Source organism: Lagopus muta, chromosome 3, assembly GCF_023343835.1.
Source record: "Lagopus muta isolate bLagMut1 chromosome 3, bLagMut1 primary, whole genome shotgun sequence".
In the NCBI taxonomy this organism is placed as follows: Eukaryota; Metazoa; Chordata; class Aves; order Galliformes; family Phasianidae; genus Lagopus; species Lagopus muta.
In genome coordinates this window covers 3,784,564-3,811,435 of record NC_064435.1, presented here as the reverse complement: position 1 = coordinate 3,811,435, position 26,872 = coordinate 3,784,564, and the positions used below count along the sequence as shown (strand labels likewise).

The 26,872-nt window shown below is 37.5% G+C and overlaps 1 long non-coding RNA gene across 1 annotated transcript; it reads left to right on the top strand.

Annotated features, from left to right (window-relative positions):
• Positions 1–698: 698 nt before the first annotated feature.
• Positions 699–26,843, top strand: LOC125690763 (uncharacterized). Its single transcript, XR_007375784.1, has 5 exons — positions 699–810; positions 16,209–16,653; positions 17,467–17,772; positions 23,350–23,533; positions 25,818–26,843. It is a non-coding gene; the product is annotated as an uncharacterized LOC125690763 (long non-coding RNA).
• The last annotated feature ends 29 nt before the right edge of the window (positions 26,844–26,872 follow it).

Here is a 26,872-nt window from a genome sequence, read left to right as displayed (position 1 = left end):
CTCTTGGGCCTGTTGACATGTTGACATGTGGTGGGCTTCATTCAGTTATGCTGGCTTCTGCAGTGCAGTAGATTTTCAGGTTTTTGCATCTCTAAAATATGTGAGTGCATTTTTATACTCTAAAACTCTTTGATCTTATTAACTTGGTCTTCATTTATTCCAAGGAAGCCTATGGCTACTTGATAAGAAGTCTACCCTGTGGTCATGTAAGGCTGTTGTAGACTTCAACAATCTTTATTATTTCAGCACATATTTAATATCCCTAAAAACTCCGTGGCCAGTGAATAATTACAAGAGAGCTGGAGTGGGAAACACTTACATCCAGTTCTGGGAACACTGCTTTCTTTTTTGTTTGTTTGTTTTGTTGGGTTGTTTTTTTGTTTGTTTGTTTTGGTTTTTGTGTTTTTTGTTGTGTTTTGTTGGTTTTTTTTTTGCTTATTAGTTTGTTTTTGGGACACAAATTTTCTTGTATTGACATGTTTTCTGGTCCTGACTATGCCACTGCTTAAGGATGTACTCTGGTGGCAGTCAATTTACATCTTCCTGCTGCAATCTCCCTCCCTCCACCATCTTCTTACAATTTGGATTGCAAATCTGTCAATATGGAAACATTCTGTGAAATAGGAACTTTGCTCAGCATTGGATATTCTGAAAACAAGCTTGCTGCTCAACTCCTTATAATTTCACTCTGGTGTAATGTTCTACAGGTATGGAGCTTCATGTTTCTTGCTATGCCCTTAGAACAAATCTTTCACTGAATGGTGGAAATAAGGAGGCACTGGTTTCAATCACCTACTCAGAAAAAAGAAGGTAGGAGCTCCTGTTTGCATTTGTTTATGCCCACCATTAGGCTACAAGCTCTGAATTTTTTTGTGGGTTTATAACATCTCTTTCCTGTGTAGACTGCAGATGTAGACTTCAGGATATGATTTAGTGGGTATTATTGGTGGTAAGTGGATGACTGGACTAGATGATCTGGGAGGTCTTTTCCAACCTTAATGATTCTATGATTCTATGATTACCAAGCATTTGATTAGTCATGAATTCAGATTGAAAAGACTTGTTTTCATTAAACTTTAAAGGCTTTCATATCTTCAAGTTTTCTCCCTATGTAATGAAGCAGATCGATACTGTCAAAGCAAGGGAAAAACAGGTCAGCAGAGAACACACAGCATGAAAGCATTAGCTTTGCTTCCTTGTGAAGTCATAAAAATACCTGCCAATCCTGCTCAGAGACATTGAATTCTTGGCCTGTGCCCATCCCATTCCTCTTATCTTTTGTACTTTTCTGGATTTAAAACAATATGGCTTAATAATCATGTACTGAAGAGGTCTGGAAAAGTCCATTACCCTGGGCACTAGGAGTTAACATGTTTAATAATCCACTCAGGTTGATAACTTCAGTATTTCAGATGTATGGTAGAAGGTGCCTGCTTCCCAGTTGGAGAATACATTAGCTGTTACCATGGCTTGAGATCAAACAGACTTAAAACAATGCAAACGCAGTGTACAGAAAGTAACACTTTCCTATTTAGATTGTTTCACTCCCAGTACGTAAAGGTCTTGGATGCTGTGGGAATATTTGCTGAGATTCTGTTGAGGACCAATTTGCAACTCAGTGGGGATGCTGGTGATGAACTCCTGTATGTTTTTCCTTTCTGACACCTAGAGCACAGGTCTGTCTAGTATAATGTAATTTTAGTGTCAAGAATTTGCAATGAATCAAGAGGTTGGAATAGATTCTTAATTACTAAAATGTAAAGACTGAGTTATCTGACCATAATATTATGAAAAAATAAAGAAAAGACTAAGATAGAGATACACAAAGAAAGATGTGGAGAATAAATAGATGAACATGCACAAATGTATATTTTTATATAGATCAGAGCACAACATTTTAGGACAGCAGGAATGTGATTGTGGAGTGTGAGGACTCTGTTACATTTAAGGTCATTATGATAATGTATCTTTTATTCACATAAAGATTCAGTAATCTGATCATCTTCTATTGAAAACATTGATTTTTAGCTGGATTTATACTTTGCTGTACAGAGGATTTAAGGAAAATGTTGGCTAAAATTAATATGAAAATAAAATATCAAATATCCCTGTTTATTGTAGGTGCTAATTGATATTTGATTCACCACCTGACTTAGGGTTTTTTTTTGTTTGTTTTTTGTTTGTTTGTTTGTTTGTTTGTTTGTTTGTAATACTACAACCAACACGTCTCCAGTAGGAATAAGCAGGGTAGAATTCTTTGGAGATAGCTGAGCTGTGAGTGTCAGGTGAGGCTGGCTTTGATGTTCTACTTTTTTACCTGAGTTCACTACCATGTTCCACTGAATAAAATTTAAATATTTTTCTACTAAATTCAAGTAAGGTATGGAGGTTTCTGAGCTTAGTTGTACATCCTGTCCCAAAGCAGTGAGGGTGGATGGTTGTCGCATGTTGACTCACCAGCCACTCAAGACATATGTAAGGACGGTGTTTCTTTCAAGGGTGGTCATGATGGCAGGATAGGATTATAGGGAAAAAGATCAAGAAAAAAGTGTATATACATGAATAACTTATATATGTTTCTTCTGTGATTTATTATTTCTGTATTTCACATAGATAAAAACAGATGTCAGTGGTCATCCACAGTGGCCTCAGTTTGTACCACCTGTGGAGCAGCTAAGAAGGAGCAATTAACTTGTATAATTCCTCAGATATACTTAGAAAAATGCCTTCATGGGATCCAAATGACCCTCTTATCACCATCATTAATAATGTTTATAGTATTGTTCTATATTCATCTTTTTATGTTTGAGACCCAATTATTCTGTGCAATATTTCAGCGCACAAAGCAGAGAGAAACTTTAATCCAGGCACCTCTTGAAATCAGTGGCTCTTTTCACATATTGCATACTCAGGGGCACTTCTTCTTACTTCCCTTTACAACTCTGTTACCAACCTCTTTTGCAAATGTAATTGAGTGACCACTCAAGGGGATTAAATCTTCTGTATACCTTAAATCCTCTTCTGGCATACTGCACAGAGACCTACAGTCCACAGAGATGATTTTGGAGTGACAGAAATATTTTTATCTTATGAAGAATAGCTGGTTCTTGTTTGCTTTATATTTCCATTGATCAAAAAAACGTTTGTGGGCAGAGTTATTAAAATAAATTTAAAAGTCTGTATTCCAAGCCTACTATTCAGTTTTTTGAAGTCTGAATTATCTTCCCATGAAATTTAGATAGAGAATCTATGTCTCTTTTGTTCCCATTCAAACACTGGAACATCGGAGATATTATTTCCATTCATGCTCCCAAGTGAATAATCCACTCTAAAGCAACGTGTTTGCTCTAAACCTGAAATCAAAGAAAGGAACTGTCTTTTTTATAAGACAACTCCAGCTGTGTAATGTAGCAGCCAAATATCATTAGATGTGCTCTGTTTGCCCATTCCATTAATTACAGATGACAGAGAAGAACGTTATGTCCTTAGCTAATGGTTAGGACCTAATATTGGACTGAGATTTACACCCCAGTGGCACTCTGCTTGAGAGCTTTTGCAGTACAACTTTTCTCAGCCTTAAGTGGAATGCATCGCTACAGAGATACCTTACTTGGCTATACAAGTAGACAGTATGATTGTACAGATAGGACAGAGCTGAATGAACTAAACAGAGGATTCTGTTATAATTTGAGGCACTTAGGCGTATCCATTTTGGCCTTTGACTTTACACGTTGGATATCCTTGGCTATTCAACACATGGGCCACAGGACCTGTGGGAAACCTATACCACTGTGGACTGAAAGGTGAAAGTGGGAATGATTCCCTTAAAACATTTATAGTGACACCACTAGATACTTTTGTAGGCCACTGAACTTTATCCATGAAGACTCTGTAGGTCACTGTTTCTGTATCTGGATCCAAAGCTAAAATTCTCCAGTGTGTGACAGCTGACTTTTGCTCAGTTTTATCAAAAAATATTTTTCCAGCTTGTGATTTGAACATCTTGGTAGGAGAAATGTGTATCCTTGTTTTCTGGCACACACAGATAGTCAGATAAATCCCAGGCATAATGATACCAGCATAAAATCTTTGGGTTTTAGCTTTTTTTCCCCCAGTTTTTAGGATACTAGGGCAATAAGGTGAACGAGACCGAACTTGTTCAACCTATACTATAACAGTATCATAGACACATGGAATCATTAAGGTTGGAAAAGACCATCTAGTCTCAACACTAATCCATCACCAATCCATGCGCACTAACCTTGCCCCTCAGTGCCACATCTACCTTTTTTTGAACATCTCCAGGGATGGTGACACCACCACCTCCCTGGGCATCATGTTCCAATGCATTACCACTCTTTCTGAGAAGAAATTTTCCCTGATATCCATTATGTTGTGGCCCTTTGATACTTGACAAGAGTACGGGTCAACAGGTGATTCTTCTACTGAAGATGAAGAGCGCTGAGTGTAACAGATGCTCACTTAGAGAGCAACAGATTATGAAGCTAAAGGATTTGCCTACAAAAATTTTTTTGAATGCAAGTGAAATCCTAATGTATCAGTAGTTCAGGTACTGAGATGATTAGCATGGCATAAAATTTGAACTTCAACAGAACAAAACATAACTTTTCATTGAATCACAGAAATTTGCAATCGCTTACAAGGAAAACACATCCCAAGCTGCATTACAAAAATATCATTTGCAATAAGAAGTACCTGATGATTCTGGCTACTGGTTATTCTAGATGCACTGTATACCAGTGTATACCAATCTACCTTATTTGTCTAAACTAAATAAATATTATTCTCTGAATCTCTTGGCATTTTTATTGTGTACTCAGTGTTGTGCTAACAAATACTTATTTTATTCATTTTTACCCCCCAACATAGAAATATCAATATATGGCAATTAGCTTCTTAGATGAGGGGTGCATATATATTTTTTCTCTTTTTCTGCTGTAGAAAGATTTTTCTTGTTTTCCTTGCATGAAGGTTGCAGTTATAACTTAGCTCTTTTATGCCAGTTCTGGCACTTCTAATGTGTGTCCCCTGGATTTATGCGGATCTAAATGAACAACTGCACTGAAGCATCTCATAAGTGCTCATATTTTCATTTCAGATTTACTACTAGTAATTACATGCTGTGCATATAGCAGAGGATCTAAAATCAATTGTGCACTTTACATTTTACTGGGTCCTTATTAATTTCAATATCTATCTCAATTTAATTGGTAATCCATGCATAAATAAATGTAGCTTTTTTCAAGATGCACTGATAATCCATTAATGACATTTATGAATACTTTTTAAATGACTGGTGATGCTGTGATCTGAAAGAAATAAGGAAATATGGAATGATTGATGAGGCACTCCATCTTCTCCTTGGAGAACTGACCTGTTACCTAAATTTGTTACTTCCACTTTTTTGCATTACAAGACCCAGAGCAAAACGTTCTTGAAATGCACAAATGATGTCACAACTTATAAAACAGTGCTATCATAGTAATAGCACAGCCTTCTTTGACGGCTAATCCTCTCCTTTATTTTTCCCTTACCATGGTTGAAGACTTTTATTTGTGGGGTTGATGCAACCCCAGATTGATGATTGCTCAAGGTCCTGCATCATGAGTATGATGTTTTTTACTGCATGACCAGATTGTCTTCATGGCAGTGGCTGAGGGATGTCTGGGGAATATCAGACAGACAATCATATGCATTGTGCTTGATTTGTAAGGTGTTCAAAGCTTGGACTGACTTTCCTCTGAATCTGTGCAAAGCTTAATATGATGCTAATATCAGCTGTTAGCAGTAGATAGGAATAACTCTCATTTCATTGCTTAGGTATGTGCCTGCCTGCTGTTTTGGAAAATTATGGATTTGTCTAAGCAAAGGTTTGGTTTATTTGATTCTAAAAGCACAAAGTCTCTCTAAAAGACATTTAGTCTTTTATGCCTCAATTAAAATAGAAACATGACTTCTCAGGCAGCAAGCACTGAAAGTTGTGGGTATCTGTTGACTTCAATGATTCCTTCAAGAGGTGTTTGCATGCCATTTTGGGCACTATTTTTCCAGAGAACTCCTCAGCTGGGGCCATGGACAGGATATGACTCTTCGTGTGGAGGACTTTTCCAAATTCCTTCTCCTTTGCTCAGCTTCAGGCTACTCCAACATGCATGAAATAAATACAAGCAGTGTCCAGACATAAGGTGTATGGTGTATGGGAGAGTTGTGGATCATGAGAACCATACAGTTCTTGCCATGCCTAAGACCAATTGCTTCTTCCCTTCAATAGTGTAGATGCACATTTTTCAAATGAGAAAGAGAGTAAGGATGCACATTCATGTAATAGAGACACATATGGGTGAGGGTAAAGAGGTTCTCTGCAGAAAGCTGTACTGCTTTTCTGTAGTACTCAAAGAACATCTCACGACCTGTCCAAAACACTGCACATTTCTTATGCAGTCAACCCCAAGGCCTGGACCAGCTTGCCTTTCTTAACTTCAGTAGTGCCTTGTGACTGATTCAATAAAATGAAAGAAACTGAGTTTGGAATATGGTATTTCCATTGCATTTATCTAGATCAAGAAGTCACCTTGCATTTCATGATTTAATATTCTTCCTACAGGACTGATTTCATCTGAATAGGGCACAATCATAGAATCATAGAATCATTTGAGTTGGAAGAGACCCTTAAAAGTCATGTAGGCCATCTCTCCGGCAGTGGACAGGGACACATACAGCTCAGTCAGGTTGCTCAGAACCTGGTCCAGACAGTGTATTAGTTTCCTAAGCACCTTAGAGGACCTAGGAGCAAGGGATTTGGCTCATCTAATTTAATGTCCATACAATGTAAAGTTGCATGCTTTCTTGGACCAGTAAGGGACTCTATTATTAATTTAGCCTATTTTAGACATCCACTTGTGATGAAAGCATTTATCATTATGCCCCTTCATGTGCTGGACAAGCAGAAAGATCACTATATTTTTTTCTTCTCATGTTAGTAATTAATAGATAAATTGAATAAGTTAATAGTACTGGTATTTTTAGTTAAGCCATCACAAATGGCTTTAACTCTTCCCTTTTTGCCCTCTTTACCCACACAAAAATTGAATTACATGAACTTTACTTTTTTTTCCAAAGTGATCATTGCTCAAGTTTTCAAACACTGTCACACAGACTAAGGAATAGAACCAGATTGGGGTGGATGGAAATTCAAGCTTTCAGGTGCTAGAGTGGTTATTTTCAGCCAATAGTTTATAATTCAGAGTTCTTTCCTCTTGTGTGCTTACATTTCCAATTTTTCAGGCATTAGAACTCACTTGCCTTAGGAACTGCAGAAAACTTGCCACATGCATTTTGAGACTGCTCTCTACAGAAAATTGAGAAACGGCTGGCAATGCAGGCAAGTTCATCTGAGGAATTATTAACTTACATTTCAATTAGTCACTCGTTAACAAGCTGTCCTTTCCTCTCAGCACAATTAACAGAAATCATTAGTTTCTATCAGCTGTGACCATATTTCCCAGCATATGTGGAAGATACACACTTAGTTAAAAGGAAACTCAGCAATATGGAAATCAGTTTTGTGACTGATTAAGTGAAGATATTTTTTCCTGGAACATGTGAAAAAGACAACATCTCATCACCAAATATTGTATTTCTACTGATGGCAAGTAAAAAATTGAGAGAAACACGCATCCCATGTAGGTCTCAACCCATGTCTGCAAATTTCTCCTTCACTTTTTTTTATCCAATCCCTCTTCTGAGTCCTTACAATGTCAAGGGTAGGAAATTTTCATGCAGGTGGCTGAAAGGAAGAAACTCAAAGCATTTCAAACAGCAGGGATGAACCAAATGCTTTCTCTTTGTAATATGCATGGGAAAAGCCCATGTGGACAGTTGCATTCCAAAAGTAATCACTGCCTGCTTTACAGAGAGTGAGCTGCAATTTTGATAATGTCAGCTTGAAAATTTTTGTGTTGAAAGTCCAAGAATCCAACTTGGAGTTTATCAAAGGCAATGAATGTGTGGTATTTTAGGCATTGCAATATCTTTAGATTTAACCTGAAGAGGTTTTTTTTTTTGTTCGTTTGTTTGTTTGTTTTTGACAGGAGGAATAAACTCTCAAATCTATATGAGATTTTAGACAACTTGTTAACTTTGCTTCCACATGGCTGTCTATTAACCTTAAACTGAGGCATCTCAATATACCATCACAGAAAACATAATCAAGAATGGTTTCTTGGTTCAAGAATGGTAACTCTACCACTTCCCTGGGCAGCTTCTTCCAGTGCCTCAATACCTTCACTGAAGTTTTTCCCAACAGTACACGAATCAATATATACACATATTTTTTTGCTCAGTCTTCAAAAGTGAATGACACCATTTTAATGTCGCCACTGCTGCCAACTGGAGCTGTCACTGATATGAAACTGCCTCCCAGTCATGGCGGGCAGAGTGACATCCTATCTGAAAACAGAGCAAAATTAGATCTTTTCTTGCATATAATGTGTTTCAATTCTGTAAAGCATGTTTCTCTCTCTATCTTGGAATATCCTCCTGGTAGATATGAAAATAGACAGTAGCTTCTTTCCCCTTTGGAGGTGTGATGAATGGCACATCAGTAAATCTAGGCCAAAGATTGGCACTCAAGGGTCAGAAAGCAGAATACATGATGTCTTCTCCCCAGTGGTCACCAGAAGTACAACAGACACAAAATTAAGCAAAGTCACGCAGTGAGGGACTTTGAATAAAGTCTCATGACTCTGGGAGGTTGCACTGGGTGCTTTCCATTTTGCAAGCTTCTGGAGCTGTGCAACTACATGATAACAATGCCAGTGCTGGTAAATGTTATGAGGGTAATTTAGCAGTCTCGAAGTCGAAGTTGTCCTTGTACAATTTCTGTTGGTGGATGACGCATTTTTACCATTTAGGACTTGCCATTAGATTTTAGAGAATCATAAAGTATCCTGAGTTGGAAGGGACACACAAGGATCAAGTCCAACTAGAGAAGTTTTGACCCTTCCTACTTCCCTCCTGGGGCATAGCCTCAGGCCTTGGCAAAAAGATTCAGTTTTGCTTGCTCTGCTGAGTGACTTTGAGCTGTTTCTGATGATTACTGTGAGTAGAAGATTTTGGAGAGAAATTAAGCTTGGCTATGGTACCAGCTAGCCAAATATTCATCAAAGTGAAGTGGCAAGTAGTGATTAAAGCTTACAGGAGTAGGATAGTGAAGGAAAAGTTGCCTGGCAGTTTCTGTAGCAGGTCAACGCTGCAGGACTAAACAAATCTTTTAGAATATGCTGACTTACTTTACAGACTCTTTTAGTTGCTCTCATCTCTGTCATTTCAAAGAGATTCATGGATTTGTCCTCACAACCTTACAGTGAATGTTGTGGTGTACTTTGCTATCTCTATTTAGCAGATGCATCAAGAGAGGCATTTTGTGATGGACAGATTTACCCAAGGTCACAAAATCCATTGATGCCAAGATAGAACCTAATCTTTCTTCATCCCTTTGAAATCTTTTCCTTACAACAACTTCTGTAGCATCAGTTCTCAAGGCTGTAAGGCTTAATGTATTGAAGCCCTGAACTGAAATGCACTGAAATGAAGAAAAGAATTGTGGATAATAGCTGACGTCTCTCAATGAAACTTGCATGCCTGAAGACAAAGAGTTAACGCAAAATTCAGGTGCTCATATTTTTTTTTTCAAGTAAAGTTAATTGTTTAACAAATATTCATAAAACTATGTTCTCATCATAGACATAGGTTTCCAAATTTAGAATTCAAGCTTACTTTCTGGGACAGACTGTAGGAACATTATGAGAAAAATCTTCCCATTTGTAAAGTGGAGGCTGAAACATATGTGAGCAGGATGACATGACCTAGTGGGCAGGGAGATCTCTTCCATTTGGAATGTTTCCTGTTTCTGTGCATGCTTCTGTGCATTTCAGTGATTTGCAGGATAATCAAAAGCAGTACCTTGTTACTGGCATTACAGTTTCTTCTACATTCTTAAAACAGATATGATACTGTGAGTGTTGTGAAAGGTGGATACACACTACTGCCTAATTTTTCATAAGACATATAAAATTTCAGGACAAAAAAAAAGCACTTACATCCAAGAAAGAAATATCAAGTAGTTTAGTTATTTCTTTCCTTAAAATATCTTTTATAAATAATGATAATTAGTACTTAAAATTATTATTCAGTATGAAGGAGAGAAAGGGAGATATCCTGCTCTTTGTTCTGTTGGGTGATATGGAAACCCAGGTCAGCAAGACTGAGTTCTGTTTTATACATCTTTTGACTTAACAATTCTAGGCATCATTTTCCCCTGTGTGAAATTAGAAAGAAAAATAGAACTGTTCCTCCTTAATATATTTTGTCTATAATCTCTTCTGAGCAATTGCTTATTCTTGCTATAGATGTGGATGGTAAATAGGAAAAAAGTGAATTTTATTCTCTAAACAAAGACATTTGCAACCAATAAATTTACCTTAGTCTGTTATATAAATTTTTTGATTATACAATTAAAATGTAAATCTGTGGGAGGAAAAGTCTGTGGTGGGTGAATCAGCTTGTAGCTGACCTTTGTGGACATGTACCACAGCCCACCCCAGACTTAGAGAACCATAGGTCATGGATTTGAATTGCAAGGGACTGCCAAAGGTCACCTAGTCCAGCTCCCCTGAAGTGGACAGGGATGTCTACAGCTACATCTGGCTGCTCAGAGACTCATACAGCCTGCCCTTGAATGTCTCCAGGGACAGAGCATCCACCACTACCCTAGGCACCCTATGCCAGTGCCTCACCACTCTTATTGTAAAAAACTCCTTCCTTCTATCCAATAAGAATCAGCTTTCTTCCAGTACCAGCTGTAAATGCAGAGTGGTTATGCTCTGGACTGATTTTCAGTGAATTAAAACAGTTAAGCCACTCCTTTAACAATCACGAGCTACAGAGCAAGAGCATGTCCTAACTGCCCAGAAAATCCAGCCCAATTGCATTTTGTGACCGTAACATTTTTTTCATCACGCACAAAAAAGTATTTGTGCACAGAATTTCAATTCTTATGGGCCAGTATCTTCCAGAGTTGCAACAATTTTTGCAATGAGAGATGCTGAGTACAGTGGCTTCCTGATGAGATGCCATTTGTCTCTTGCCTTGCAGTGACTTATGCAGAGGTTTGCACTCATCAGTCCTGTTTTATTTCACATCTGTCTCAGGACGGAGGAGGGAAGAATCCCTCTGACAGTTGATTTTGGATTGCTTCCATAGCTGAAACTGACACCCACTTTCTGGGTTGATTTATACAGTAGCTTGGTGGCAGCTTGTTTATAATGCAATGTAGGCTCAAATGATTTTGCTTGCATCTTAAAGTGAGCATTCATCCATCAACATACTAATTCACTTTCCTGGCCCCTACAAGTGCATTTAGAAGGCATCTTTTCTTTTAAGTTTCTCTTCCCTGTTCACATACATTAGTTAGAATATGATGCCAGATTTTCAGTTGGCATCTTTGAAGGAGTTTGTTGCAGTCGCATAGACAAGGACCTCGGTTTCTGAGTTATTCTTGAATTACTTATCACTTGCCAGGGAAATCACACAAATCATGCTTTCAAAAATGTTTTAGAGCATCAAGGGCCTCGTCTTGGTACTGATTACTCAGAAGTGCTCCTGATGAGAGTCAGGTAACTATCCAGAAACACAGACTGATAGAGGAAGGAGCTGGCTGTCAGCAGTATGAAAATTTCTGCAAAACTCACTGACAATTAAGATAAAATATTTGTGTCCATACTACATCTGTATGCATCTTCCCAAGCTTTTCTTTCATTCTTTCTTATTTCAAAGAAAGACAACAACTGAATCAATACATCTGTGCATCAAGACTGTAGGGATATTTAGACTTCAGCTAATTCAGTGTGTAGCTGTTCTGCAGAGATTACTGCTGAATGGAGTTCTCATTTGCCATTGCTTAAGCATCAGCCTTACAAATTCAAAACTTGCAAGTAATCTACAAGCGTTTTCAAACTGAATCATTTCTAGGAGGGCATTGTCATATCAGAGCATCATTCTAGCACTGAATGACTTGAGTCTGAAGAAAACAAGCAGAAGAGATGGAAAACAAAATGTAAATTCTCACAGTGAGAGAGTTCTATTTATCTTCTTGTGAGTGGCTGCCATCTACAAAGAGCTGCTGGTTGGCACAAAGCATTCTGTGAGAACTGCATTTTTCATTCAAAGTTCTCATAGCATTTTGGTGATGCACTTGACCCGTGAAAGTTCATTTCAACCCAGATGGAATTAAAAGATTCGGTCAAAATAGTAATAAAAATTAAATGTTTTCACTTGCCAGCAGCCAGACCTGCACATGGCTTCAAGAATGACAAGAATTGTTGAGATGGAAGTGACTCTTAAATATCATCTAGTCCAAACCCTCTGCAATGAAAGGGACATCTACATCACGTTGCTTAGAGTTCCATCCAGCCTGACTTTGAATGTTTCCAGAGACAGGCCATCCACCACCACTCTGGGCAACCTGTGCCAGTGCTTCACCACTCTTACTGTAAAAATCTTCCTTATATCCAATCTGAACTTTCTCTATCCCTATCAGAACAGAACCAGCTAAAGAGTCTGTCCCCTTCTTTCTTCTTCCCTTAGATACTGAAAAGCTGCCCTCAGGTCTCCCCGAAGCATTCTCTTCTCCAGGCTGAACAGCCTCAGCTCTCACAGCCTGTCCTCATAGGGGTGATTTTCTATCACTTGTATCATTTTTGAGGCCCTTCTCTGGCAGCTTTACGATGGATCCATATCTCTCCCATATGTACTGTCTCAGATTATCAACTAGAAGTTGCCCATTTGTCTTACAAAATGTAGTTTAACCAATTATTGTTGACTAGATAAATATTACTAGCCAGTGTAAAGACTGGATGTCTTTACTGAAATAAACTTAATTCTGGTGGAGTTTATAGACCCATTAATATTTTTCTCACTTCAATATTTTTGACTCTCACTGTATTAGCCCCTTGAATATTTCTTTATTCTCCAAGGAAGATAATCCCTGGCTACAACCTCCCAAAGATTTTTTATGGTGAGCAAGAGATAAGATTAGATGTAATGGCCTTAAGTCAGTAGAGATTTAGGTTAGACATTAGGAAAATTTTCTTCTCAGAAAGAGGGTAAGATACTGGAACAGGCTGCCAGGGAGGTGGTGGAATCACCATCCCTGGAGGTGTTCAAGCAATGTGGAAATGTGGGCTCTATAACTCATCCTGTCCCTGGTACTCTGCAGACGTAGCTGAGAGAAAGCTGTGCTCAGCTCTGTCCTACAACAGAAAGGATAATTGTCATTGTGGATGATACCTACAATGAGACATGTACAATTATCCCTACCTTCATATCTATTCTTGTCCACAAATAACTTGTGTCTGTTTGCTTGAAAAATCATTTGTAACTGTTCTTCCCCTGGCTGAGGATGTATAATTGTTAATCAATCTTCATTTTTATATGGTGATTTGTATTTGCTTTCTAGCTAATAATTTAAATGGATATTGTGTTGTTTTGTAATTATTAATAATGATATTGTTATTTGAGCATGATTTTTGTGATTAGAGGTAAATGCAATTTCCTAATGGAAAATTATTAAGCTAAAAATACCAGCTTCATCAATTCTATAATTTATGGGGGCATCTTTGCAATGAATTCAGAAAGTGATGCTTCAAATTAAAATAAAGGATTTCAAGATGCATAAACCTCCTCATATTGTCATAAAGTCACAATAAATAATTAAGTGAGCTGTTTTAAGGATGCATTGTTACTCATTCTTTGGATCATTGATGTAAAGAGTCATTTTTATTACTGTACAAGATATGTTTCTTCAAGAGAATACCTGTAAGTAAATAGCAAAAAAATGGCTCCAAACAGCTCTTGCACCACCTTCTCTCCATTTATTTACCATACCATGGACCACTTCTAAAGTTCTCTGCATCATGCAGTGACATCTGGTGTCAGGACCACATACTGCAAATAAACATATAATTAAAATCTTTGCCTAGGACATCAGACAAAGATGAGAAAAAATATTCCAACTTGTACTCAGCTATGCCATGAAAATAACCAACTACAAATGTTTCAGTGCTTCAAATTAATGTTAACTCCTATTATTCAAGGCTTTGCAGAGAGTATCTCCTAACCATCATGGAGACTACTTTACTATCTATGACTAATGAAACTCTCAGGGTTTCCTTTGTCACCCATTACTGGGGCCAAATTTCAGAAGCCTTGGTAATCCCACTCAAGGGCATGAAGTTAAATGGCATTTTGAAGATCTCTTCTATGGTGTAGCAGAAAGTGTCTGAAGAGTGAAGGAGAGATGGAAGATACATTCCTCTATATGATTTGAATGTTTAGAAGCTATCAAAGAAAAACTGGCTCTTCTTAGTATTATTGAATAGTTCTAGTGCAGTATAAAATAAAGGTTCTGACTTCTTTGGGACTTATTGTGGAAACATCTATGCAAACACACTATGAGCCATCAAACGAGTTTGGAATAGAAATGATAAAAATTACTGGAAAGACAAAGTAAACCAACAGCTGAACATGGTGCATAGAATTAATAACATATAATCAAATTATGGCAAGTATATAGGTAGATATGCAAATTTGTTTTATCAAAAATTGTCTTCACTTATGGGAAAGAAGTGAAGTTTATATGATGAAAACTGGCTATCAGATATGAGAAGTTCTTTGCTAGACCAGATTTACAAAGTGTTTCATAACTCTCAGACTTTGAATTCAAGCCCAGAAATCTGTATGATCATTTTAATATTGTATTTCTTCTCCTCTCCTTCTGTTTCCACATGTGCTTAATATAAAAAAAAAAAAAAGACAAGCAGCAAGTTTAATATTTCTTCCGCAGCCATTATAAAGAGTTTTGATTAAATGTGTCAATTAGTCATTTGCTTCATCAACAAGCTCTTGTCACCAGAGACATTCACTGAACTAGACCAAACACAATGAGGACACTAACTGTCTGGAGAGTCTTTCAGCCTTGCAGCTGCTTGAAGTTTTTTCAACTCCTGAGCAGGAATCTTAGAGAACATATTAGAGAAATTGATTAATTAAAACATAATTCGCAGATACGTTGTTATAGATACTCATGCTTGCTGTGTTAATTCTTCTTGTTCAGTCAATAAATTACTGAAATAATGTGATTGTTTTCCTCAGTATGTGTAGAGGTGGATTACTTCTATTGTAAATTTATTGATACATGTTTCTGCAAAAATACAGCATCCTTTTTTGAAATAGGAGAAGATGTGATGGGGAGAAGGGAAGGTCAGGTTGGATATTAAGAAAAATTTCTTAGAAAGAAATTCTGCCCAGAGAGGTGGTGGATTCACTGTACCTGGAGATATTCAAGAAACATGGGGATGTGGCACTGAGGGACATGGTTTAGTGGGTATGCTGGTGATGGGTTGATGGCTGGACTAGATCATCTTAGTGGTCTTTCTGACCTTAGTCCTTCTGCGATTCCATGAAATCCCAGTAACTGCAGTTCACAGACACTGGGCTTGCCTAAATGAAATTCTGAATCCCATTTGGACTTGTGAGTGGGGGCAATCATTGTCCAAGGTTGTAGATTTATTTTACTAATAAGCTGCATACTATATTTAACAAATCATGCAATACAACTATTGACAAAACTACTTTCTCAAAAGAGAAGGTGGTCTGGCTTTATTCACTTCCTTTACATTCAGTGTGGCCAGAATTTTTTTGAAGAATACTCAGAACACGTAAGGAGTTACTTATGTGGCACTTTAGACAACTAAATAACTGTCATGTACAATTTACCACCTCCAAAGCCTCCTAGAAAAAAAATGGGAAAATATCATAAATGTCAACTATTTTGCAGAAAAGTAAAGGCTTCTAAGGTAATGAAAGGACCCTAAAGCAATTTACTAATTAGACAGGAGAGAGCAAACATCTACTTTTTCTTGCTAGAATATAAATTCTCCAAAAATACGAAATTTTGCAATGACTGGAATTATTAATGAATGGCTAGATTTCATCTAGATTGCTATAGAAAATAAACGTACAACGAGCAAAATAGAAAATGCATGTCATTTCTGTGATTCCTAAAAAAACTTTTTTTACCTTTTTTTTTTAATGTTATTTTCATTTAACAATTGTTTATTTTCTTCTAGGAAGAATGAAGAATTATAGAAGAGCTGAAGTTGGAAGGCACCTCAAAGATCCTCCAGTTCCAGCCACCATACCAAGGGCAGAGTTGCCACCTACTAAATCAGGCTGCTCAGGGCCCTAACCAACCTGGCCTGGAAGGTTGAAAGGCTGGTCGGTTTTAACCTTGTAAGGCTGGAAATGGTCACATAAGTAGTCTGAAAGCAAAATGCTGCATCCCAATTTTGATCAAAAATAATATATTTTTTTAATTCGAGCAGAAAAGCTCATCATCTCATTTAGATTTCATGAAAATGTTTTACAACAAAATGAAGTTTTTCTTATCCCTCAGAATCAGTTCAACCTTGAAACCAGATTTGATTATTTTTCTGCTTTTAGCAACTCTTGTTCTATCAAAGGATCACTGAACAACAGGTTTAATGTTTGCTGCTCAGAACTGAAATGACAATGGTTAGTTTTTTTTAAAAAAATAATATTTATTATTTTGCTGTTTCCTAATATTTGTACTGGAAAAAAGTAAACATCTAATCCTTACTTCTTATTTTTTTCCATGTCATTTCTGATTTTGGGGACCTCTGCTTTGTGACCTATGTGTAGGTAAGTATGCATGCATGGTCTATACCTTGAAAACTGAAGAATTTTAGTCTACTTCACCTGAAGAACTCTTCCTTTCTAAATGCCCTGACTTACCTATTTCTGTATACATACATGCAAGTTGACTGAATGTGAAATTAACATAGAAAGGGAAAACTTTCATTCTGAGTCTGTAGGTTTGCACACATAGTGGCACAGTGGCCATATAATACACAGTTCATCCCATTGGTATTCTTAATGCACTGAAAAAAATCCTTTTAACTATTATCACAAATTGTCAAACCGCACAGCAACTGCAGCCTCCTACAGGAATAGCACAAGATACGTTGAAAACACATTAATTACTGAGATATTTAACTGATAATGTTCTTGACAGTTTCTTTTTCTTTTTCTTTTTCTTTTTCTTTTTCTTTTTCTTTTTCTTTTTCTTTTTCTTTTTCTTTTTCTTTTTCTTTTTCTTTTTCTTTTTCTTTTTCTTTTTCTTTTTCCTTTTCTTTTTCTTTTTCTTTTTCTTTTTCTTTTTTTGATATGTGAATTACCAGATTTGTGTGGCTGTGGCAGGGAGCTGTACTGATTCTCTCCAGCCTTCTTAATCTACAGTGATTGTGGAGACGAGGTTTTTAATGAGTTTGTTTCTGCACTCTTTTTGTCTCTTCTCCAACATGATAGAAAACTAATCCCATACATCGATGGATGCTGGAACAATGGAGAGAAAGTTGTCCATTTTGACAGACATTTTCTCAACCACTATTTTTCTGACCCGTACTTCAAGCCCATCAACTGCCGACTTCTCAGCACAAAGAATCCAGAAGCAGTGCCATGAGTCCATACACTCAAGCCATGCATAAGAATTTGCAAGAAGAGAGAAAATGTCTACAGATTAATTTATTTGGATTTATTTGGTCAGCGGTAATAACATTTCAGCATCCAAGCAGAATAGAGATTGATGACAAAGAAAAAACATGTAAAAAACAAGTAAGAAAGTCTTGCTGATTCTATGGTTTTACCATTGGAGTGTTTTCCTAGTTATAAAATATAGAAGACAGTTATACTTGTAATTTTCTCCTTTCTTGGACTTCAGGATAGCATTAAAACATTTCTGTTGTCCTCATATGATCTTCTTGTTTTCCAGAAGTGTTAATAAAAATAGGTTCAGTGCTGCTCTGGTTTTATATATCCCTTGCCTGCAGATTCCACTGGGAATGGGATAAGGCAATGTTTTTTATAGGCTGCGTAGTAGGAGAATAGTGAATGTGGAGCCTCATAGGTGTGGGGAACAGATTCTCAAATTACACTTTTCTGTACAGAGCTTCAGAAAAATAAAAAAAAAGTCTTTCCAAACTGGAGGAAATTCAGTCAATAATTTGGTTGAGGTTAGGTAACATTTTCACAAACAAAGAATAATTTTACTTCCATGTTAAGGGAAGAAATCTTTGTAGTACTGAAACAAACAACTTTTTTTTTTTTTTTTTTTTTTTTTCTTTTTTTTTTTTTTCCCTGTAGAAATTGACTGAAGAGAAAGAAAAGCTTGAATGAGAAAGATGGGGAAAAAAACAAAAAAAAAGATTGAATGACCTAAAAAAGAAAGTTTAGCTGTGAATGAAACAAAAGTTAAAGAAAGACAATTCAAGTTGCAAACCTGTCCAGTAGCATTTATTCCCCATGGTAGTCACTGTTGTCTCCTGCTCCAGCTCTCTTTCTACCATGTGTCCATCGCCATATGTTCTTGGCCAGGAACCATGACACAGTTTCCATTGAAGCATGGTAGTGTGAGGGCCCAGATTAGGATGAAGAGGATAGTCTGTTATACATTAAGACCCAATGCGTGATTTTGAGATACAAAACTCTGGCTCCAGCCCAGCACCAACCTTTCTGCCCAATGTGAGTAAGCAAGCAATTAAAGAATTCAATTTCCCATATCAACATATGATCTGACATTTGGCATCCCACCCACTGGGGCTTCAGGAAGCTAAGAGGCATTTTCCATTCTTCATTCTCAAAAAAGATATTCCAAAATCCTAGAAAAAATGTTACAAAATCAGGGGAAATAGACCATGAAATGCCTAGTTTTAGATATGGAAGTCTGGAATAAGAGTTATAGGTAATACTGAAGACAAGTTGCATGTAACATTTTGGAAGATCAGCCAAATGCATCAGCAGGGAAGCACTTGGAGTGATAATAATTCTGTTTTCCTCCTGTCAATGTGGCTTTGCAAAAATCAACAGAAAGGAGTGTGGACCTGCATCAGCAAAGGGCGTGTCTCTCCATCTGTAGTCTATAATAAGGGATTGTAGTACACTGAACAAACAGTATGAGCCATATCCAAAAAAGAGAGAGATGCCACAGATCCTTGTGCTCTCAGGGGCTTTAATTTATTACCTAATTAAACACTTGCTGCCAAATTGTCCATCCTGTCATTTTTAATTCCTGATTTAATATTCCAGATGATAGAACACTTAAGGAGGCTACCTTCTACAAGTGAGGCCTAAATGAATAAAGATGTTAATGTGCATTTCCTAATCAGAGTCAATAGTCTATCAGGAACAATTATTCTGAGGCAGGTCTGTTCTTCTGGCACCATGCAATGTGTGTGAATCTGCCAGGGTCTGTTGACATCTCGTTCCATTGCTGTAGAGGCAGAAGGCAAGGGCAGCTACTTAAAACTGAGCAAAACCTTTGGGAAAACATCCAGGCAGCAGGGCCAAAACATCCTAGAACTAGATTTGTTTCATTCAACAAGGCATATTGGGAATGACTGCCAAGGGGTCCTGAGGAATGGGAGACCTTAGGACATAATGTCTTGGATTCCCAAATGATCTCACTGTCTTGGATGTACTTAAATTAAAGTCAGTCCTTTCAGATGGGAACATAGAGCCCCATCTCTGGTAAAGCAGGGCCAAGTATTGAGCTTTGCAGAATTCCAGTTCTTTGGATTTTAAAGAAAGACACAAAATAGTTAGAAATTCAGATGGGCTCTCATGATCTGAGTTGAAGTTTTGATCTAACAAAAATTAGATTTTTTTGGCTGGATTTACTTTTTGTGGACTGCCACATAGGAACATTAGTTAAACAGGATCTGATCTGCAACAAGTTGCCTGGAGAGGTGCAGCATCACCCCTGGAGACATTCAAGGTCAGGTTGGACAGAGCTCTGAGCACACTGATCTAGCTGTAGTTGCCCCTGTTCATTACAAGGGAGTTGAATTAGATGATCTTTAAAGGCCCTTCCAACTCAAACCACTCTATGTTTCTATGATTCTGTGATATGAACCAGTTTTCTCCTGGTTGTATGAAACAGTCAGTATTGCTTCTCCCTGAGCCTAAATGGCATTGTACCTTTCTCCCTAAGCATGCCTTCAGTACATCTTATAGGCTGAAAGGAGTGAGGAAGGAGTGTGAAGAAAACGCTGGGAGATCATCAGACAAAAGATCTTGAGCAGTTCAAGATCTATTCTCTCTAAAGGTTGTTGCCTCTTGTACTTCCACAGTGCATCCCCATGAAAAGTCTACCTCAGTTCAAACAGTTGAAGACAGCTACTGATTCCCTGTGCTTCACTTATATCCAGACTGGAGAAGCCCAGCTACTCAGGCTTCAACTTACAAGTCTTGTGCTGTAGCACTTAGACATCATAGTGGGCCTCTCTGATCCCTCTCTGGTTTATCAGTTTCTTTTCTATATTGCATAAAGAGCCCAAATCTGGACCAGCTGTAATGCAATTCCACATGTGTGTACAGAAGGGGTAAATCACCTTCCCAGTGTCTAGATACATACACACTAATAATCACCTATTATGTGGTGGGCCCAGGGTTGTGCTATATCTAATTATCTGGATTAAAATCAATTTCAGTACCTCTCTACTTTTCTACTATTTAATTATCCTTGGTGTAAGTATATACATCTTTTTCATAATATCTGATAAAATCATCATTTTTCAGTTTATGACTAATTTTTCTCACTTTCCTAGCATATACTACAGTGAAGAACTTTCTGTGTATTCTTGGTGACCTCCCCATGTCATGGTTGTTGACAGGCTGCTATTTGGTTCCTTTGAAGCCTTCATTTTCCCAGGCAGAACAAATCCAATTTTCTCTGCTCACAGGTCAAGTGATCACCTTGCCCTTTAAGGGCCTAGAGACATTCTGTGAGTCTTTGCTCTGTAAACCTCTCAGGAAATACAGTGAAACTGATCCTCTTGTAGTTCCCTACATCCTCATTCTTGCCTGTTTTGAAGATGGATGTTTTTATTGCTTTCTCCAGGCACATGCAGAGTTGTGAAAACCTCCTTTTAGTTTCTCCCATCTGAGCAGAGAGGAATATGGCATGGTTATGGCTTTAGACCCAGTTCTTTTTGGATCCAGTAGATCACAACAGCAGGAAAAGTTTGCCATGTTTATGATGTCAACTCCACAATTAGGGGCAGCAGTACTGCAGATAACTACCCACTTATTTTTCAGTCCTGTCTCTCTCTCCTTATTTATTCCTCTCTCCTTCTTTAGCCTTTGTAATTTTATCCCTATGATCTGCAAAATGATATTTTCTGCCTTTGTTTTTTTTTGTTTTTTTTTTTTTTTGTTTTTTTTTTTTAAACATGAAGGCTGGGAATATATGCTGCTCTAATTTTCAACCTCAGATAAATCTAGTAATATCATATGACAGAATTTATATCCTTATTATAAACAATGCCTATTCCTAGTGTCTTCTAGCAATTGCTGCCTGTAAATTTTTTTGGTAAAAATCTAAGTAATAGCATATACATTTGGATCTGCACGTGACTGTGTGTATGTGCATATAAGTACAAGTTTTTATCATTTTTTTCCTGTAATTTCATTTCTCTAATGATATTTCAATAATATATTTCCCCGTAGTTATATTATCTTTGTGCCTTATACAACCAAAAAAGCTCTGTTTGTCTTTTTTTCCTGTTTAAAGCTCAGCAACAACAAAGCAAAAAAAAAAAAAAAGCCAATGCCACCCTTCTTTTCCTTACTAATGGCATGCAAGTGCTTTTCAAATAAAGATTTCTTTGGTTGAAAGCTTTGAATATCCCTTTAAAGTGGCAGAACTGTTGCTCTTTTGCTGGAGTAGAGGTCTCCAGCACGTCCTTCTGGTCCAAACTTTTAGCTAAGTATAAGCAGATTCCTGCTTTATGGTGAGCTTATCACTGAATGGGTCTTAAGTCTACCTCATGAGCAGTGGCAAACAGGCTCATTTGAGATGTTGCAGAGAATCTCCCACCTCTCACAGCTCAGAGGCCTCCTGCAGGTACTTCACTTGTCTCCATCAGCTCTATTCCATTGTTCAGGTACATTAAGGTGTCTCAAATGACAATGAGTACATAAAATAGCTTGGATTGGAAGGGACCTCAAGGATCATCAAGTTCGAACTCCCCTGCCACAGGCAGGGTAGGTATTGTATCTTTGCCTGAAGCAGACCCTATTCTTTCTAGTTTTATAATGTTTAAACATTAATACACTTGCAGACCCTATATTTAAACACCTCTTTTATGTGTATACATCTCAATATGAATCCCACTTTGAAATTTAGCAAAAACAGAATATGATTACCTCAGTTCCTATGGTATCCCTTTTACATGGTCCTATAAGGTGAGAAGTAATGGCCTTAAGTTGTGCCAGGGGAGTTTCTGGTTGGATATTAGAAAAAAATTCTTCTCAAAAAGAGTGTAGTGCATTGGAAATGACTGCCCAGGGAGACAGTGGAATCACTGTTTCTGGACGTGCTCAAGAAAAGGGTAGATGTGGCAGAGAGGGACATGATTTAATGGGCATGGTGATGATGAGTTAATAATTGGAATAGATGATCTTAGAGATCTTTTCCAACCTTTATGATTCTATTATTGTATTTGTCTTGCCTCCATGGGATAAACTTTTAAATATTAAGATATTCTGCTCTCTATTCTGAAAAGTCCTTGTCTAGCCATAGCATAAACAAATCGTGTCTTTAGTTGGTCTTAGTGTTACAGAGATATTTCATCCCAATGCAATTTTTGTTCTACTGTTCTCTGTCTTCTCTTTTATTAGTGCACACTCCTCCATTTACAAGAAGAATCTTATGGAATAGCATTTATATCCATTGCAAAAGGTGCTATTGAATTTGCAGGGAATTAATTTTACTTTTTCCCCTTTCTTTTTTGAATCATTTAAAAAAAAAAAAGTACATATATTTCCCCTCAGCTCTGAGGACCTCATCCAGCTGGCTACAAGAGAAACTTACCATACAGTTGAATTTAATGGGGAAATATAAAGGAGAAGATTAAAGAAGACATACCAAGGCATGGAGCTGTAAAAACCATAAGAAAGGGGTGTGGAGCTATAAAAACCTGAAGAAAGAGATTCTGTGATTTTGCAGAAATCTCTCCCTTTGAACCAAGTCATCATTCATTGGAGATTCAGAGGCTTGGTGAAGTTGCATGAAGATAGCAATGTCTACTTTCATCCCATGAATCTGAACCAACCTGCTTGCGAACATTTTTTTCAACACTTCTGTGAAGACTCAGTGTTTCCTTCTCACTTCCATATTATTATTGTTCACAGATGCAATGGACACATTGATCCATCCCCACAGTGCATGTATGGATGCAAGACTTTTGTGCTAGTTCTGAGTTGTACATCCACTTAGCATCCTGCTGAAATTCTAGGCTGACTCTGAAGCTGTTGTTGACCAGCTGGTTAGCATCATCTTTCTACATGCTGTGACCACACTGAACCTGCTTACAAGGTAAGAACATTAGAGCAGCCCCATTTGTATCTGAATAGTTCTGCATAATGCCATGTGCACATACACAAAGATTTGCATGGGATGAAATTTATGTTATGTGTCTACCATGTGTACGTCTACATCTGACTGAGTTGCCCAGGCTCCTGTTATAATCAGTTATTATTAATTAATGTTCTGAGTTAGGGTTATTATTAATTAATGTTCTGAGTTAGGCTCAACACAGTTTACAAAAAAAAAAAGGTGTCAGTGTGAGGACGGGATGCGTTGTCACCCACTCAGATGAGTCCGTCACTTTGCTATCTGACTTCCTCAGATGAGGATTCTAACATTGCAGATCACTGCACTTAATCAGCTCAGTCATGCTTTTCACGACAAAATGCAATTGGGAACTGCTTTAGAAGGCAAGGAAGATATCAACTGACCCAGCACATGCACATTCATTTTCCTGATGCCAAATTAAATCCTCATTCGAGAGGTTTTTTATTTTTTATACTTCTTATTGCCAACTTGTGCTGGAAGTCCAAGAAGCTTTATGCCTGCTGAGAAGTCCCTGGAGGAAGCCAAAATCCTTTAAGCACTGAAAAACAAAAAAAAAAAAAACAAAAAAAAAAAACCACCTTTCTTCAATTTTGCCAGCTCTGTATGGGATAGCTGGCTTTATTTCTTCATCTTCCAAATGGTAAAGGAATGCCTAAATTGCCATTAGACAGTGAGGTTTCTTGTTATCTATAGTTCAGAGATAGGAAATGTACAGAAACTAGATTCACTTAGGTAGTACCAGTATTGAGAACTGCATATTTTTCCATATTTTTATCCAAATGATTATCCAAGAATGGATAAAAAATACATTATATTGCTAAGTTCCTCTCACCACTGAAATGATGCTCTGCAGACTTTAAAGCAACAGGACACTATGGATTTTAGAAAACAACCAGTGTATGTGAGAACTGAAAAAAAACGGTTGTATTATGATTTGTGAGGTGTTCAAAAAGAAACAGAGCTTGGAGAAAGCCTCCAACAAAGAGTCATAGGATCATAAAGATTGGAAAAGAACTCTAAGATCATCCATTCCAACCATCAACCCATCACCACCATGCCCACTAAACCACACACTTCAGTGTTGTGTCTCAGTGTTTCTTGAACACCTCAAGGAATGGTGACCCCATCACTTCCCTACTGCAGTGCAAAGAAAGACAAAAAATCTTTTATGTCTTCTGAAATACAACTGCATAACAGTGGGAAGATTAGAGTTATTAGTTTGACATACATTTGTTTAAATTGTTCAGAAGAAATTTTTTTTCTGCTAACATTATTTTCACTCAGAGGTGTTAACGGTAATTCACGTAAGTTTTGAGTATTAAAATATTATGCTGTGGAAAAGATAATCAGAAATATTAGTGGAATCCAGAAACAGTAATATAAGGAAGAAAAACCTGAGAACACATCCAAATGACACTGGTGAATGAAAGGAAATGCATGGAATTTTGCAGAAAGTGTATAATATGATGTTTTACTGAACTACCTGGCAAATTAACTCTTTTTCTTTTTCTTTCTCTTTCCCTTTCCCTTTCTCTTTCTCTTTCCCTTTCCCTTTCTCTTTCTCTTTCTCTTTCTCTTTCTCTTTCTCTTTCTCTTTCCTCTTTCTCTTTCTCTTTCTCTTTCTCTTTCTCTTTCCTCTTTCTCTTTCTCTTTCTCCTTTCTCTTTCTCTTTCTCTTTCTCTTTCTCTTTCTCTTTCTCTTTCCCTTTCCCTTTCCCTTTCCCTTTCCCTTTCCCTTTCCCTTTCCCTTTCCCTTTCCCTTTCCCTTTCCCTTTCCCTTTCCCTTTCCCTTTCCCTTTCCCTTTCCCTTTCTCTTCTTTCTTTTTCTTTTTCTTTTTCTTTTTCTTTTTCTTTTTCTTTTTCTTTTTCTTTTTCTTTTTCTTTTTTTTTTTTCTTTTTTCTTTTTCTTTTTCTTTTTCTTCTCCTTCTCCTTCTCCTTCTCCTTCTCCTTCTCCTTCTCCTTCTCCTTCTCCTTCTCCTTCTCCTTCTCCTTCTCCTTCTCCTTCTCCTTCTCCTCCTTCTCCTTCTCCTTCTCCTTCTCCTTCTCCTTCTCCTTCTCCTTCTCCTTCTCCTTCTCCTTCTCCTTCTCCTTCTCCTTCTCCTTCTCCTTCTCCTTCTCCTTCTCCTTCTCCTTCTCCTTCTCCTCCTTCTCCTTCTCCTTCTCCTTCTCCTTCTCCTTCTCCTTCTCCTTCTCCTTCTCCTTCTCCTTCTCTTCCTCTTTCTTTTCTTGTTTGTTAATTTCATAGGGAACATCAGAGTGCAAGAAACATAAGACTCAAGGCAACACTAGTTTTGTACTTCATCCTGTATCTCACATTAGCAAGAACTGGACATTTCAGAGGAAAATATAAGATACAAGAATCATAGATGCACACTTTGTCCTAGTATATCTCGTTATGCTTTGGCATAGGCCAAAGGATAAAAGAGGAAAGGGAAAATAATCCATTAAGATGTGGTTGAGTAAATCGTTTCATGTGCACTTAAATACTGATGCCTTGTCTAAGCAGGAGGAGAATAACTGAAGGCTATGAATGTACAGTGGGTTTGGTTCTGGATTTCTTAACTTCAATAAAATCTCATTGAGATCTCCTTTCACACCAGTGTTCTTTGTGGACGAGCCTTGAGAAGTCTTACAGGAAGGACCTGGCTCAGGAAAAATTCTTTCTTAATCAGTTGTGGGAAAAAAGAAAAAAAACAACAAACAGTTTTGTGGCGAAGTTACACCATACCTAGTGGATGACTGTGAAATGCCAACTTTATGTGAAACATAATTATGTGCCACATGTGGAAAAGCACCATCAGCAACATTGATGAAGTGCAAGCAGTCATCTGAATTTAGTCTGTCACTTCTTGATGAACATGACAGCTTTATGATTATTAAGATAATGGCTGAAATCCGTTGTACCATGAAAATGCCACTCATTACACTCCACCAACTTCAATTTTGTGCCTTGTTTTCAAAGGCACTGTGTATCAGGGTGCATCTCTGCTTTGAAGAGCTGTGCCATTACCTCCTGGGTAACAAGGAGAAGAAAATGAATAGAGGCTGACATATGAAGTGCCATTATAGGAAAATGGCTGATTATTAGCTTGTGCTTGCTAGTGGATTTACAGAGCTTAGATCTGTACAAAAAACTCAGAAACCCAGTGAGTGGCTCAAATTTCAGATGCAAGTTGGAAGCCCATCAGTACCCACATAATTGTTACTGGAGTCCCCATGGGTCTCCAGGCTTGGACTTCCTTTGCAATGACTTGGTTGATCTGGAAGCAGCGAGCTGGCTTTGATTTCTATGACTCTGGT